The sequence below is a fragment of the Prinia subflava genome, chromosome 8 (assembly GCF_021018805.1).
Source record: "Prinia subflava isolate CZ2003 ecotype Zambia chromosome 8, Cam_Psub_1.2, whole genome shotgun sequence".
Classification (NCBI taxonomy): domain Eukaryota; kingdom Metazoa; phylum Chordata; class Aves; order Passeriformes; family Cisticolidae; genus Prinia; species Prinia subflava.
This window is the reverse complement of record NC_086254.1, coordinates 30,692,399-30,705,277: the sequence shown is the minus strand read 5'-3', so window position 1 is coordinate 30,705,277 and position 12,879 is coordinate 30,692,399. Positions and strand designations below refer to the sequence as shown.

The 12,879-nt window shown below is 52.3% G+C and overlaps 1 protein-coding gene across 1 annotated transcript in view; it reads left to right on the top strand.

Moving 5' to 3' along the window:
- Positions 1-12,879, top strand: part of JPH2 (junctophilin 2) — a 30,995-nt gene that overhangs the window by 9,627 nt on the left and 8,489 nt on the right. The window lies entirely within an intron of this gene.

Sequence of the window (12,879 nt, the reverse complement as noted above, 5' to 3'; positions counted from 1 at the left end):
ACTGGGGCTCCAGCAGAACACAGTTTGGCCCTGGAGTCCTCAGTGTGGCTCTGGGGGAAGTTTGTGGGATACATTAGGGCTGTCAGTTTTAGCAGCTGAGTGTAATTGCTCCACTGTCCCTCCTGGGATGGAGGAGAGAGGAAATAAGAGTGGCTTCAGGGTCTGCCTGGAAAGGGCAGGGGAAATTCTCCTCCTCCAGCTCACATCCCTGCCTATGTGCAAGCTGTGTTGGCAGCACACTCCTCCTGCAGCATTCCTGCCAGTCTCAGAGCCAACCTGGCAGAGAGCAGAGAACTGGGAGGCAGGGTTGGGTCTGCCTTCGCTCCTCTTCTCTTCCTGGGGGAAAAGTGGTTGTAACAGTCCTCGAGGTTTCACCTGACCCCACCAAGAAAACCTCACCCTGCACAGGCTTTGCTCAGCTGCTGGGCAGTGGCTGTGACTCCATGGCTGTCCTGTCTCACTCCTTTTAATTCCTGTCTAATTATCAGTTACTTCATTATCAAGCAGATAATGAACCTATTCCCAAACCCCATTCCACTCCTTGGAGAGTCCCCCACTTTACTCTCCTGGTGGCCATTTCTTCTCCAAATTTTGTGAGGAGCATGGTTGATTTTTTTTTTTTTTTTTTAACAAAACCCAGTTGCCTCAGGGACTGGTGGAGAAAACCCAGCAGGATTGCAAGTGAAGCTCCATGCAGGGCCAGCTAGGATAAAAATAACAGGCTGGGGTGGCGTGGGGCCCTGGATCCTTCTGGCAGGGCAGGCTCAGCCCGACACCAGCTTTGCTGTGCCCGGGAAAAGCGTGTGGCCACGGCGTGAATAAGGAGGCTGGAGCTGCAAACACTGCTCCCAGAGAGCTTGGCTGGTTTACACAAACCTCGTTTTATTATACACTATTTACACTTTGGATCAAAAGCGGCTCTGCAGTGTTTTCAATCAGGGGCTGGAATGTGCCCGCTGCCCTGGCGGGAGACTGCATCCCTCCCCAGTGCAGCTGGGGAATAATTTCCTATTAAGGAAACCTCGGAGCTGGAGGAAATAAGATGTGGAAGCTGGTTTCCTCCAGGGAGTCCTCAGCCAGCAGGCCCTGCAGTGGTGTGGCTGCTGGGCAGGGAAGGGATTGTTGTGCTCGCTGGCAGTGTGGAACCCCAGTGCTGTTCCTGCAGCACAGCTTCCAGCTGAGCCTGACCCACTGGGAGAGGGGAATTCAGGCTGCCTGTCCTGTAAACTATAACTCAGCATTTCCATCAGTGTTTATTCCTGGTGTGTCTTGGTCAGGGCAGAGCTGCTCTCTCTACCTGATGCCTTCTGTAAATCCAACTTGTGCTCCCCTTCCTCCTCCTTTCACCTCAGATTTGGGGTAGACAGTAAATCTACTTATTTCTTCCTGGAGAAGGTCCTTAGTTTAAATCCCAGCTCTGCAACCAAATTTTGCTTTGGCCTTGAACCTTGCCTCAGTTTCCACACCCAGGGCAGAGTAATTGCAGACAGATTGTGAAAATGGATTATTACACTTAATAGAAGGGCTGCACTATCATTAGCATTGCCTGAGCTCATAACTATGAGGTGGAGCTTTCTAGATGGAAGATTTACATTTCTCCTCAGGTAGCAGTGTGTCTCTTACCAAAAAAATGCCTTTGAGGCTACACCCATCCTTTCCTGGGGGAAGAGATGACATTTCTGTACATAAGATTATTGCTAGGCACTGATTATCAGGACACAGCAGGTGGGCTGTGTGAATTCCCAGCTACCTCTGCACACCTGTGCTGTTGTACATGGATTTTTGAGTTTCATTGGCTTGTGGCACTCGGGGGAGCCCCTTGCAGAACTAAACTGCAGTAACATCCAACCTCCTGCTGTCTGGGGCTGAAATGCCAGGAGAAGGCCAGATTTCTCCCTTTTGCACCATAAAAGGCTCTTTAGGGATAGAAATTCCGAGGAAAACAAGCCCAAGCACTGGAAGCTGCCTGGGCCAGTTGCACTGCAGGAATCCCAGGCACATGCTGAGCTCTGGGGTCGAAGGCTGTCAGGCACTGAGGGGTGCCCTGCCTGTCAGCTTTGGGCAGGAGAGCAGCGACAGCCAGGGATGATCCCATCACCAAACCTCCCCTGTCCCATGCTCTGCTCCCAGGGTGTCTGAGGCACCAGGCTGCTCACAGCTCCTGTCCTACCTGCTGTTTCACTTTGGATGTTCCAGCCAGGGCTGTGGGCAGAGCCAGCTGCTGCTGCTGTCCCACTGCCTCTGCTGCCCCAGCAGCGCTGCCCCGGCCTCCTCAGCTCCCCACTGAATCCTCCCAGCTTGGCAACCCAGCTGCTTTCTCGGTTGTGCAAGGAGCTGAGGACATCAGTGTCAGCTGAGAGAACAGCTCTTTTTCATTATTTCAGTGGAAATCATTTGGCATGGGGCCATGCTGTCCTGAGCAGCCCATCCAGGTCAGCCAGCTTCACCCCATGCAAAGCCCACTGCTGCTGCTCGGATGTTGGGCAAAAACCCTGGGCAGTTCTTCTCAGCAGCTCTGGGGATCAGCAGAGGGGTGGAGTTGATGGAAGCTCGAGTGTGAATCCTCACCCAGGCAGCTCTCACTCAGGAGAAAAATCACCTTGGAATGCAGCTCTGCGGCATCCTGGGATCACATCTGAGGCTTCACCTCCCAGGAGCTGAAGCAGACAAAGAGGCTGGAGCACTTGAGGAGGGGGCAGCTGCCACCAGGCCATGAGTGAGCTGATTCAAAGCCATGCTGAGGTGTGAAACAGCTGCCCTGCAGCTTTCTGGGCACATGGGCTGGTACAGAATATGATGCTTTGTACCCTGGTACTTGATGCTCCTTGTGCCTGGGGAGCAGCCTGTGTTTGCCTGTCAGATGGGGAGGATGATCCCACAGAATACAGGGAGAAGAAGCATGGAAATGGTCAGCTTTCATCTCTTCAGAACAGATGAAAATAAAGTAAGAAAGTAAGAGGAAGGGCAAGGCTGTCTGCAGGGAGAACCTTTGACTTTTTGAAACCTGTGTGCTCAGTAACTGGGCAGCTTTTACAGGGATTTTCCTTCTCTCGTACTTTCTAATGACAAAATGAGTGTAAATGCTGCAAATCCCACCTCTGTCCCATTGCAGCAGTGTCTGACATGGTGTGCTGCTGCACATGGTTGTGCTTCCCTGTGACTTGGACCAAAATCAATGGAGGGACTTGGCCATGTGTCCTGCAAGGCACGGGTCTGGCCAAGCTCCGAGATCCTTTCAAGGGTGCACGTCCTGGCAGGAACACCTCAGATGCATCTGCTGGATGTCACGGGATCAACAGGAAAGCAAGATACTTGAGGCTAGAATGGCTGCTGTGCTTCACCAGTTTGCCCTCATGAGCTGGCCCTTATCCCCTGTGTGATTTATACCTAGAGAGTAACTCTACGAGTGAATACATTTGGGATTTATTTTTGTTTTAATATAATATCAGTAGATATCTGTAGGATTTTCTGGATTGTGTTCTGAAGTGTGGGACATCAGTTCCTGATCCAGTGGGGTTTGCTTGTAAGGGTGCAGTGCCAGGCATTACATTGATGTGACTTCCCTGCCACCAACACACGGGCATTGCTCACGGTGTGAGCTGCTGCCTGGTTTTGAAGCCAAAGTTGGTTTTCTATCCATACCCATGACTTTGGGGCACATCTTAGCTCTCCCTTCAAATAACAAGAGCACTTGACAGCTCCTGTATCACTTTCCAAGCCTCTTCTGCCTGGCTGCATTCCCACAGCGTCGCCGCTGTCTCCCTGTGCTCAGCATTTCCCGGCTGCGTGGCCGGGCAGCAGCGAGCGTCTCCCCGGGGAACGCGGCTGTGTGGTGCAAATGACGTCCCAAAATCGCTGGAGTCAGCAGAGGCTCCTGACTAAATAAGGGCAGGCAGAGCAGAGCTTTATCAGCGTGGCCTGAGTGTGACAGCTGAGGCTGGGGCAGCCCACGCCGCTGGGGCTCGGCCACTCGGAAGGTGCTTTATTTGGCACAGCTCTGCCCTTGTCCCCACTGCTCCTGGGGGTTTAAGCTGCTGGTGGGGAAAGAGGGCAACCAAAGGGACAACTTCTTGAGGCACCTCTTTGGTGAGGCATGGTTTGTGTCCAGTGCAGCGCTGGGCTGGTGGCCACGGTGGCCTTGGTGCTCCCGGGGCTGACAGCACAGCTCAGCTTCCCCTAAGGATGATTTCAGACCTGGGATTTGGGGTCTGTTGAATCAGACTTGGGGTTTGTTCTGAAAAAGTGAAAGGATTTTTTAAAGTGTGCTTTTAGCCAGAGGCACAGGCATTGGACACCTCAGGAGTTCAGCACATTCCCAGACCTTTAGGTCTAAAGCTGGAGGAGGGCAGGATGCTCATGGCCACCCTGTGAGAGTGGGCAGCAGCAGCAGCCGTGGCCCAGGACAGCCCCTGCCAGGACAGGAGGGAGCAACTGATCCTTCTGTGCTCCCCCAGCCTCACAGTCTCTGCTCCAGGACCCCACATGCTGAGTGTGATGCATGGGTGTGTAATTAGGAGGCAGCAGCAGGCAGGAGATGCCAGAGCTTCTCCCAGCCCCGGGTGGGTTATTGGATGCTCTTTGCCAGGGAGGGACACAACAGTTGGGAGCAGCATTGCTGCAGCTGTCTGGTCAGACACCAAAGATCACAGATGTCACAGCCTGAGCTCTCATGGGTCTTAAATGACAAGTGCCTGGAGATCCAGAGGGGCCAAGGACTATCACCTCCCCATGGGGTGCAGTGGAAAGGTCACTCCTAGCAAGGTACAACCACACCTGGAGGCAGTGGAGTGGCCTGAGCTGAGCACAGCTCCTTGATAGCTGGCTATTCTGGCTGCTCCAGGAATTCTGGCTTCCCCATAATGGGAATCTGCATCTTGGTGCTTCCAAGAACAGGATTCAGAGTCAGTGTGCACAGGGACAGGGAGAAACAAGAGCAGCCACACGACTGCCTGCTATAGCTGAGTGCCAGGACACAGCACTGAGGGGATGCTCCTCAGTCCTGCTGTCCCAGTAAAGATGTTTCTCACAGAGCTCGGTGTGTTTATAAAGAGGATAATCCTGTTTCATCACCCTTGGTAAATAAAAACCCAGTTGCTGGCATCTATTTCTGCACCAGCTGAAGCCCAGGGCCGGGACTCTCCCACTTTCTGTGTGTCACAGCAGTCTCCAGCTCTGCAGAAATACTGCTATTTTCAAACCTCTGCCTAATCCTCGTTCTACCCATCCACTGGAGCCATACAGGCAGAGGGCTGTAGGGTTTGGGTGAGCTCTTCTCTGATCCAGTGTGGCCATGGGGATAGCAAGCCCCAGTGCTGGGATCCAGAGCCAGGATCAGACACCCACCCCTGCTGTGGGACACCCACACACCCACAGTGTCTCCCCCCACAAGGGAGGGCTGTGTGTGAGGCTTTGTGGGCTGGAGGGATTCAGTGTCATTAACTCAGTGATGCTGTGATGCCTTCACCCCGTTCTTCCAGCCTTCTCCCAGAGCAGCCTCATCCAGGCTGGCTGCAGTTCCAGCACTGACACATTTTTGGCCCACTGTGCTCCTTACACGGGATGTGCTCTGACTCTGGAGGAGGTGCACGGCTTTATCTGTTTTCCACCCACCTCACATGAATTTCCTCAGCACTTTCATGCCTTATTAGGGTAAGAGGGAACATGCACTTTCAGTAGCTCCAAGGAGAAGGCATCTGCTGGACAGCACACAGCTTTCTCCAGGGCTTCCCGGGTTATCAGGGTTGAGGCAAGTGAGGCTCTGTCCTGCAGGGATGCCCTCAAGAGCAGCAGAGATGGGATGGCAGGATGTCAGCCCTAGGGATGGGTACAATTCAGATAACCAGGCAGGGAAGGTGGAATTGATGGGCTGTTCACCCCAACCTTCTGGGAAATCCTTATCTCAACAGCTTCCAAACACAGAAAGGGAAAAATGAAGTGTGACTTTAATCTGCAAAAACGACTGTGGCAAATGATAGCATCTTGTTCAATTGATCTGCTGCTGCGTGGAACAAGAGGGCTCTGACTCCCATCCAAATGCTTGCCATCAGCTGGCAGGGAGCTGGGCTTTGAAATCATTGAATTCAATCATGCTTTGCTCAGAGGTTATCATCATTTCAGTGGAATGTGAAATAGCCTTATCTTGAAAAAGAAATAATATTTAAGTAAAACGTCCAATTTAAATAGAAAGTGTGATGCAGAAACCCTCCCTTCTGGAGAAGGGGCATTTTTTTCAGCTGATCCTGGTGCTAAGCCAGAGCCCTTTGGCTTTCTCAGCCCAAGTGTTTTCATTTTGCTCCTACAAAGCCTGATGATTCTTCAGTGAGGGCTGGCAGGGACCTGGTGTCCCTGGGATTCTCAGCAGCCTTGGGTGCAGGTGCATGGGAGCTGCAGGCACTGAAGGTGGGACATGGGCTGAGTGCCCTCACAGCTCCCAGCTCCCTCTCTTCTTTTTCCTGGACCTCAGATCTGTGAACATCAACTCAAGAGACCTACAGGACTGGGAGAAAAAGGCTCCTACTTTAAATTTTGATGAGTAATTGGGGTTTGGGACAAATGCACTTTTTTAAGAAATACGCCTTCATTTCCCCCCCCCAAAAAAATCCACTTTTTTTTTTTGCTGGGGAAAAAAGCCCAAAAACCAGGTACTGCTGTTCCTGACTCTTTTGGTTTGGATTGCTGAAATCTGAAAAACATTTGATTTAGAAGTTGCTAAAACTTTTGGTTGAAAAAACCAACTATCTTAAGAGTGAATACACAGACTTTCTGACCAATTTTAATGCTGGTGGATCCGGCAATCTGGTAAAATACATTCCTTCTGTGGATGCTGTCTGTGTGGCAGAGCCTGGGGCTGGGCAGGAGCTCCTGGGTCAGGAGGGCTCCCTCAAAACAAATGTCTGCTGCATCCCTGGTCATTCTTGGAAGTGGGAATTCCAAGGGCAGGGCAAGGAGCAGCCTTTGTTCACTCAGTGCTGGTACAGGCAAGGAGGCAGGAGCACACGGGTGGATGGAAAGGCTGAGGGACCCTGGTTGCATGTGAGCTATAAAGAAGTTTTGATGCACTAGTCAGTGGAATAACCCAACTCCTTTCATCTTGCAGTAGTACCTAACTAAATCAGGGTTCCCGGGGCATTTCCTGAGCCCCTTTGCTAAAGATGTCCTGGAAGCTGGAATAAATCACTGGCATTTGGGAACAGCCCCAAGGCTGTGCTGCTCTGAGGGACCTGCTTCTGCTCCTTGGGGCTCCACTCAGTCCACTCAGAGCAGCAGAGTGGCCCAAAAAAAAAAAAAAAAAGGGGAGAAGGAGAGGGTCCAGCTGGCAGCTGCAAATCCCCCTTTTCCCAAAAACATCTCTGTGGATGCTCTGACAGGCTGCTCCCAGCCTGGCTGTGCTGCAGGACGGGCTCCAGCAGGGCCAGGAGCTGCCTGTCCTGCCCGTGGTGCAGTGTCCCTGGGCTGTGGTGCCATCCTGGTGCCAGCAGCCCTCTGAGCCGGCAGGCTCTGGCTGCTCTGCAACTTTTGGAGCTGGCTCTGGGCAGCTGCTGGCTGCATCCTGGGGCTGTGGGGGAAACAGAGAGCAGCTGTGGGCTGTGCCAGCCCTGTGGGCTCCTCACAGCCCATGGGCTCCCCTGTGGGCTGGCACAGCCGGGCTCTGGTGACTGCTGGCCACCCGGTCCCACTGGGCTCCCGGGGCCCTCGGGCTGGCAGAGACTGATGGAGCAGATCCTCCTGGGCGTGGGGCTGGGGTGAGTGGGTTGTCATCTTATTGAGGACAGCTGCAGATCTGTCTGCTGAAAGATTAATATCACTTTAAGTGTTCCGAGGGGAAGTGTCCCTCAGTGAAAGATGCAAGTGGCTCAGAGCTATTTAGAGCTAAGGATAACATTTCGGTATTTTAAAAATTCACCAACTAATCATAAAGGCTGAGCTCGTTAGGTGGCAGGGAGTTCTGCCAGGCCTGTGCTCCTAAAGCACTGCACAGAAAAGGATGCTTTTCTTTGGGCTGAATGGCCTGGTCATGCCCTTTCTGTGGAAGGAAGGAGAAAAGGTCTGATTTATCCAGCCAAGCAGCCTGGGCATGTACAAAGTGCTACCACTTCTGTGTAAGTGCTGGTACTGAGAGGGAAAAGCCTGGGGCATCCCATGAGCTGCTCTGCAAGGTCAGGATGGTTTCTCTTTTTGGCTTTCTGCTTCAGTAGTATAGAGCTGTTTCCTTTAGGATGCAAATTGTGTTGACTTATGCTTATTTCACAGTTTAGATCACACCTTGCAGGGGCAGCAAAGGCAGCAAAGGCTCAGGCACCCCAGGGGTGTCAGAGTGGAAGTGGAGTGGGTACATGCATGTGAGTGATGGAGTAAAAAGAGCAAAAGGAACATGAATGGTACAGCTGTCTGTCTGTCTGTCTGGGGAGGACACCCATGGGATGGGACAGATGGGTTTGACTGAGGGCAGGGACAGTGGCGTGAGAGGTGGACTGAAGAGGGATATTCAGTCCCATGGGCTGGTTGCAGGCAAGTGAGGGTAGCAGAGTTTGCTGGTATCTGCCTGTGTGTGGAGGCAGAGGGAGAGACACAAAGGAGCTGGATTGGGACTGAGCAGGAAGAAAGGGATGCTTCAGCTAGAGAAGTGGCACAAGTATGATGATATGTTAAATGGAGAAGCCAGAAAGTTTTGTCCTAGTCAGGATGTAGAATCATAGAATTCTGGAAGGGACCTTTAAATGTCATCCAGTCCCAGCCCCAGCTCAGGTGTGTGCTGGGCAGGTCTGTGTCCTCTTGCCCTTCGCTATGTGAGCACAGAAGGGACCATGTTGCCATTAACAAAAAAACTTCTTCTGCTTTCCCTTGATCCCTTCTGAATGCTGCAAACATTCCTGCCAAGACAAACAATTATTTTAAGTTTCTTCAGAAGAACAAAATGATTCCTGCTGGACGTTGGAGCAGGGATTTGGCTGGGAGTGGAAAAGCCAGTTTCCAGGAGAGGGGAGTTCAGCAGAAGAGTCTCTTCCTAGAACTGACTCATGAATTACTTTTGCTTAATGGTCTTCTAGACAGGTCCTAATACCAAGGATGGCAAGAATCATAGAATGCGTTGGGTTGGAGGGGTGCTCAGTTGGTCCTTGCTCAGGGTTTGCTGAATCAATGGGAGAAGGGAGACACTGGAGAAGGAAGGACAGTGTTGGACAGGTCTGAAATTCCCCCAATAAACAAATGTGAGGGCAGAGAGCTGAACTCTTCCCCTATTTCTAGCTGCAAGGTCATTGCTGCATCTTCAGGCACCCCAGCCCTGTCTGGTATTTGCAGTATTCCCTGCTAATTCCAGTTTCATTTGCAGTCTAATCCAATGTGGATGTGCAGAACCGCACACACTGTCCGAAGGGCTGTGCTCAGGCCTCACCTGTTCTCACAGTGCTCAGCTGCGCCCGTGTGTCCACGGGGGATTGAGCAGCAGTGGGGGGAATGATGCAGGCAGTGCTTCTGGGACGTGGCCAGGCAGGACAGGAGTGGTGCTCTGTCCTGCACTCGTACAAAAATGATTAGAGCATTAGAGCCGTGCCAGAGGAGCAAATAAAGCAGCAGATGCATTTAACCCTCCCCTCCTGCTGGGGTGTGAAGCCCGGCAGCCGCTGTGTTCCAGCAGGGAGGCAGTGGCAGCAGGGCTGGGACAGGGGCTGTAGACATTGCCCACATGCCTCCCCTCAGCTCGGCTCCGAGCTGCTGCTCCTCCTAGCAAAGAATTCACTGGAGCTATTTTTACCAGTGCTGTCCGGGGAGATGGCTCAGGGTGCAGTTGGGAAGTGCCCGCTCATCCTGGCAGCGTTGCCTTTGGGGACCGGGAGCACCGGTGTGGGTTTGTAAAGGTCCCTCTTTGTGTTTATTTCCTCCAGCTGGATGTGTTTATTGTTCGTGGCTCATGTTGCAGTGCTGCCTTGAAAAGGGTCTTTTGGATTCCAGTGCTGGCTGCTCTAAAGCCCCTGGGTCTGTGTTTCGGTTTCCCGCTGAGCTCCTCTATCTCCAGACTTTCTCCTCTGCTGGTTTTTGCAGGGGCTGTTTACTGCAGAGTTACTGGGAGCTGACAACACAACAGCAGTAAATAAAAAAGCGTGGCCCTGATTAAAGCGTGCCTGAATAACATCAAATTTATCCAGGCTGTCATTTCCTTTTTGTGAAAGCTCGTTCTGCTGTTTGAGAAGATCTTAACCTTGGAAGAAATTTTTCCTCTTGCACATTTCACTTCTGAGGTTTGAAAATCACCTTCCTGACACCCTCAGACCTGCCTGGGCTCTTTCTTTGCTCAGCTCCTGCTCCTGGCAGACCCCAGGCCATGGGATGGGACAGGCTGTTGTGCTGCATGCACTGGGCTCCCCCAGGGTGGCTGGCGTTTGTCTCCTACTTTGCTGCCAGGGCCAAGTTTTCCTCTGTACTGAGCTCCCAGGCTCTGCCAGCCACATGGATAAACAATAAATTCAGGGATACTTGAAGCCAGTTAGATGTTCTTGTTATGGCTGGACCCTTTCCTCTAGGCTGGGCTTTGTCACTGTTCTACTAAACCCTCAGCGTGGGTTTTTTGGAGGGCTGTGAGCAGCACTGCATCCCTTGGTGCCCTGCGGATGTGTGGCTCAACCAGGGAAGATGAACTTAAGGCACCATGCCCTGTCTCTGAAAGCCAAACATTCTCACCTGGCTGCTGCCAGATCAATGATCTCAGCAGCAGAGAGACCCAGCACAGGCATCAGCATCCCTGCTGGGGCCAGGCTGCTGGCTGGGAGAGCAGTGCTCTCCTGGGATGCCAACAGGGCCCATGTGTGGTCTGCTGGAGGTGCCAGATTTGAAAGTGCGGCTGTGTTGACCATAATCCCCCCAAATCAAACACCTCTGGATGACTTTGCCAGCAGGGGGACAGGAGCAGGGGTCAGCTGTGTCCCACAGAGTGAGAGCTGCTGTGGGGCAGTGCAGGATGCCAAAGTTGTGCTGCTCAGCTTCTTGTCACCACCCCGTGTGTGCAGCCCCAGAGTGCCCCTGCCCTCACACCCCTCAGCGTAGAGCCCTGCTACCCTTGGGGATGTGGTGTCTCACAGTGATGGCTCAGCTCCCCACCACCCACAGCATCCTCACTGCAGCCTCTGCAGCCCAGGATGGATATTCTTGGTCTGGCCATCTCTCCATCTGCAGGAATTGCAGTCAAATAGCATCCAGCAGATTTTCTTGAGGAAAGCAAAACTGCAGAAGAAAAGTGTAACTGGGAGCTTCTTCAACCTCCAACATCCCCAGGCTGTTCTCTTGTGTTGTGCCCACGTCCTGGGAGAGAGCTGAGTATGCAGGAGCCATCTGCACCCACTTGGTGACATGTCCAGCTCTGTCCCTTCTAGTGAGAGCAGACCCCACATCTACTGCATTTCCAGACCACTTCTTTGGGAGCCACTTTGAGGAAAGCACTTGCCAGGAGCTGCCTGCTGCTCCCCCAGCTGGGGCCAGCTGGCTGATGGTCTGGCTGGGAATGGGTCAGGATAGCATCTGCCTGGCTCAGAGAGCAACTGCAAGGGAGAATTTTATCTCTTGATGGTGAATCTCATCCTCCAGGAGCAGCAGGACGAAGGCAGGGCCTGGAGCACGTCCTGCCAGGATGCAGAGCTGGATCCTCCCTTTGCAATCCTCTTCCCTGGGGCTGGCGCCAGGCAGGCTGTGTGCCCCAGGCACAGCACACCCAGCCCACTCTGATCCCCCAGGCGTGGAGAGCACAGACACATCCCCCTTGGCCCCTGCCAGATTATAGTGGAATTAATCATGCTGATTATATGCTACCAAAAAAGGAGGTGCTTTCTCTGTTCAGAATTGGCTCAGACCCCCTGCTTGCAAGTAGCAGCCAAAAAATGCTGTTTTCTGCCTCATCACGTCTCTGGGTTTTTCAGGAGCTGTAATAATTTTGGAGAAAAAGACCAAGAATGACTGCAATCCCAGGCAGCTCAACCTGCAGAGAAGGCAGGGAGATAACATGTGAGTGTGGGCAGGAGGTGAATCATGGCTCCAGCAGAGTGGGATGTCATCCCAGGGAGGGACAGGCTGAGCCACAGCAGCTCTGCACCCTCTTCTCTATCACAGTGTTTTGGCCCCTTGTCAAGTCACACTGTTGCCTGTGTCACTTGGGATTGATGCCCTACTTTTAGTTCTTTCCCTGCAGCTACTCAGAATGGCATATGTGTGTATCTTCTCCCTTGTAAGGGTCTCAGAACAGCGTTTCTATCATCTTGTCATTGCACCTGTTGAGTATTCAGACTTCAGCTTGTCTTGGCTGCCTACTGCCTCTCAGTTTAGTGGAAAGGAATCGATCCTCTTTTCATGACTAACAGTCCAGAAATTCCTCTGGAGTGTTTTCTCTGCAGGAATGAGAACTGCATCTTTCCTCCGTTTTTGTCCTAAAACATGACCAGATGCCAACCTGCATCTGGAAAGGGCTCACCAGACACCCTAAGACCACATTAATGGTTCTAATTTAGGGTGAATTGGTGTTTGAGGAATGCTAACTGCTTATCACACAAAAATATGTGAATTTGTACAGGAAACTGGGACTATTTGGAGTCTTGGCAAATATGACAGTGAGAGTATGGGGAAGGCAGCTCTCAGTAAGACCTGAGTGCAACAGAGCAGCTGAACACACTGTGCTTCTCCCACCCTTCTTTTTAAGGTGCAGCGGTGCTGTTTGAAGTCAGTTCCTTCCCAGACTGTGAGCAGCTAGGCTGTAAAGCCAGCCCTGCTTTTAGCAAGGAGATCACAGGGCCCTGAGCATGAGGCATGTGAGGAATACAGCAGCCAGCCAGTAAAATAACTCCCATCGCCTGTAGCCCTGTGGAGCAAGGAGGTGTGCTGGGAGTGGACAGCACTCAG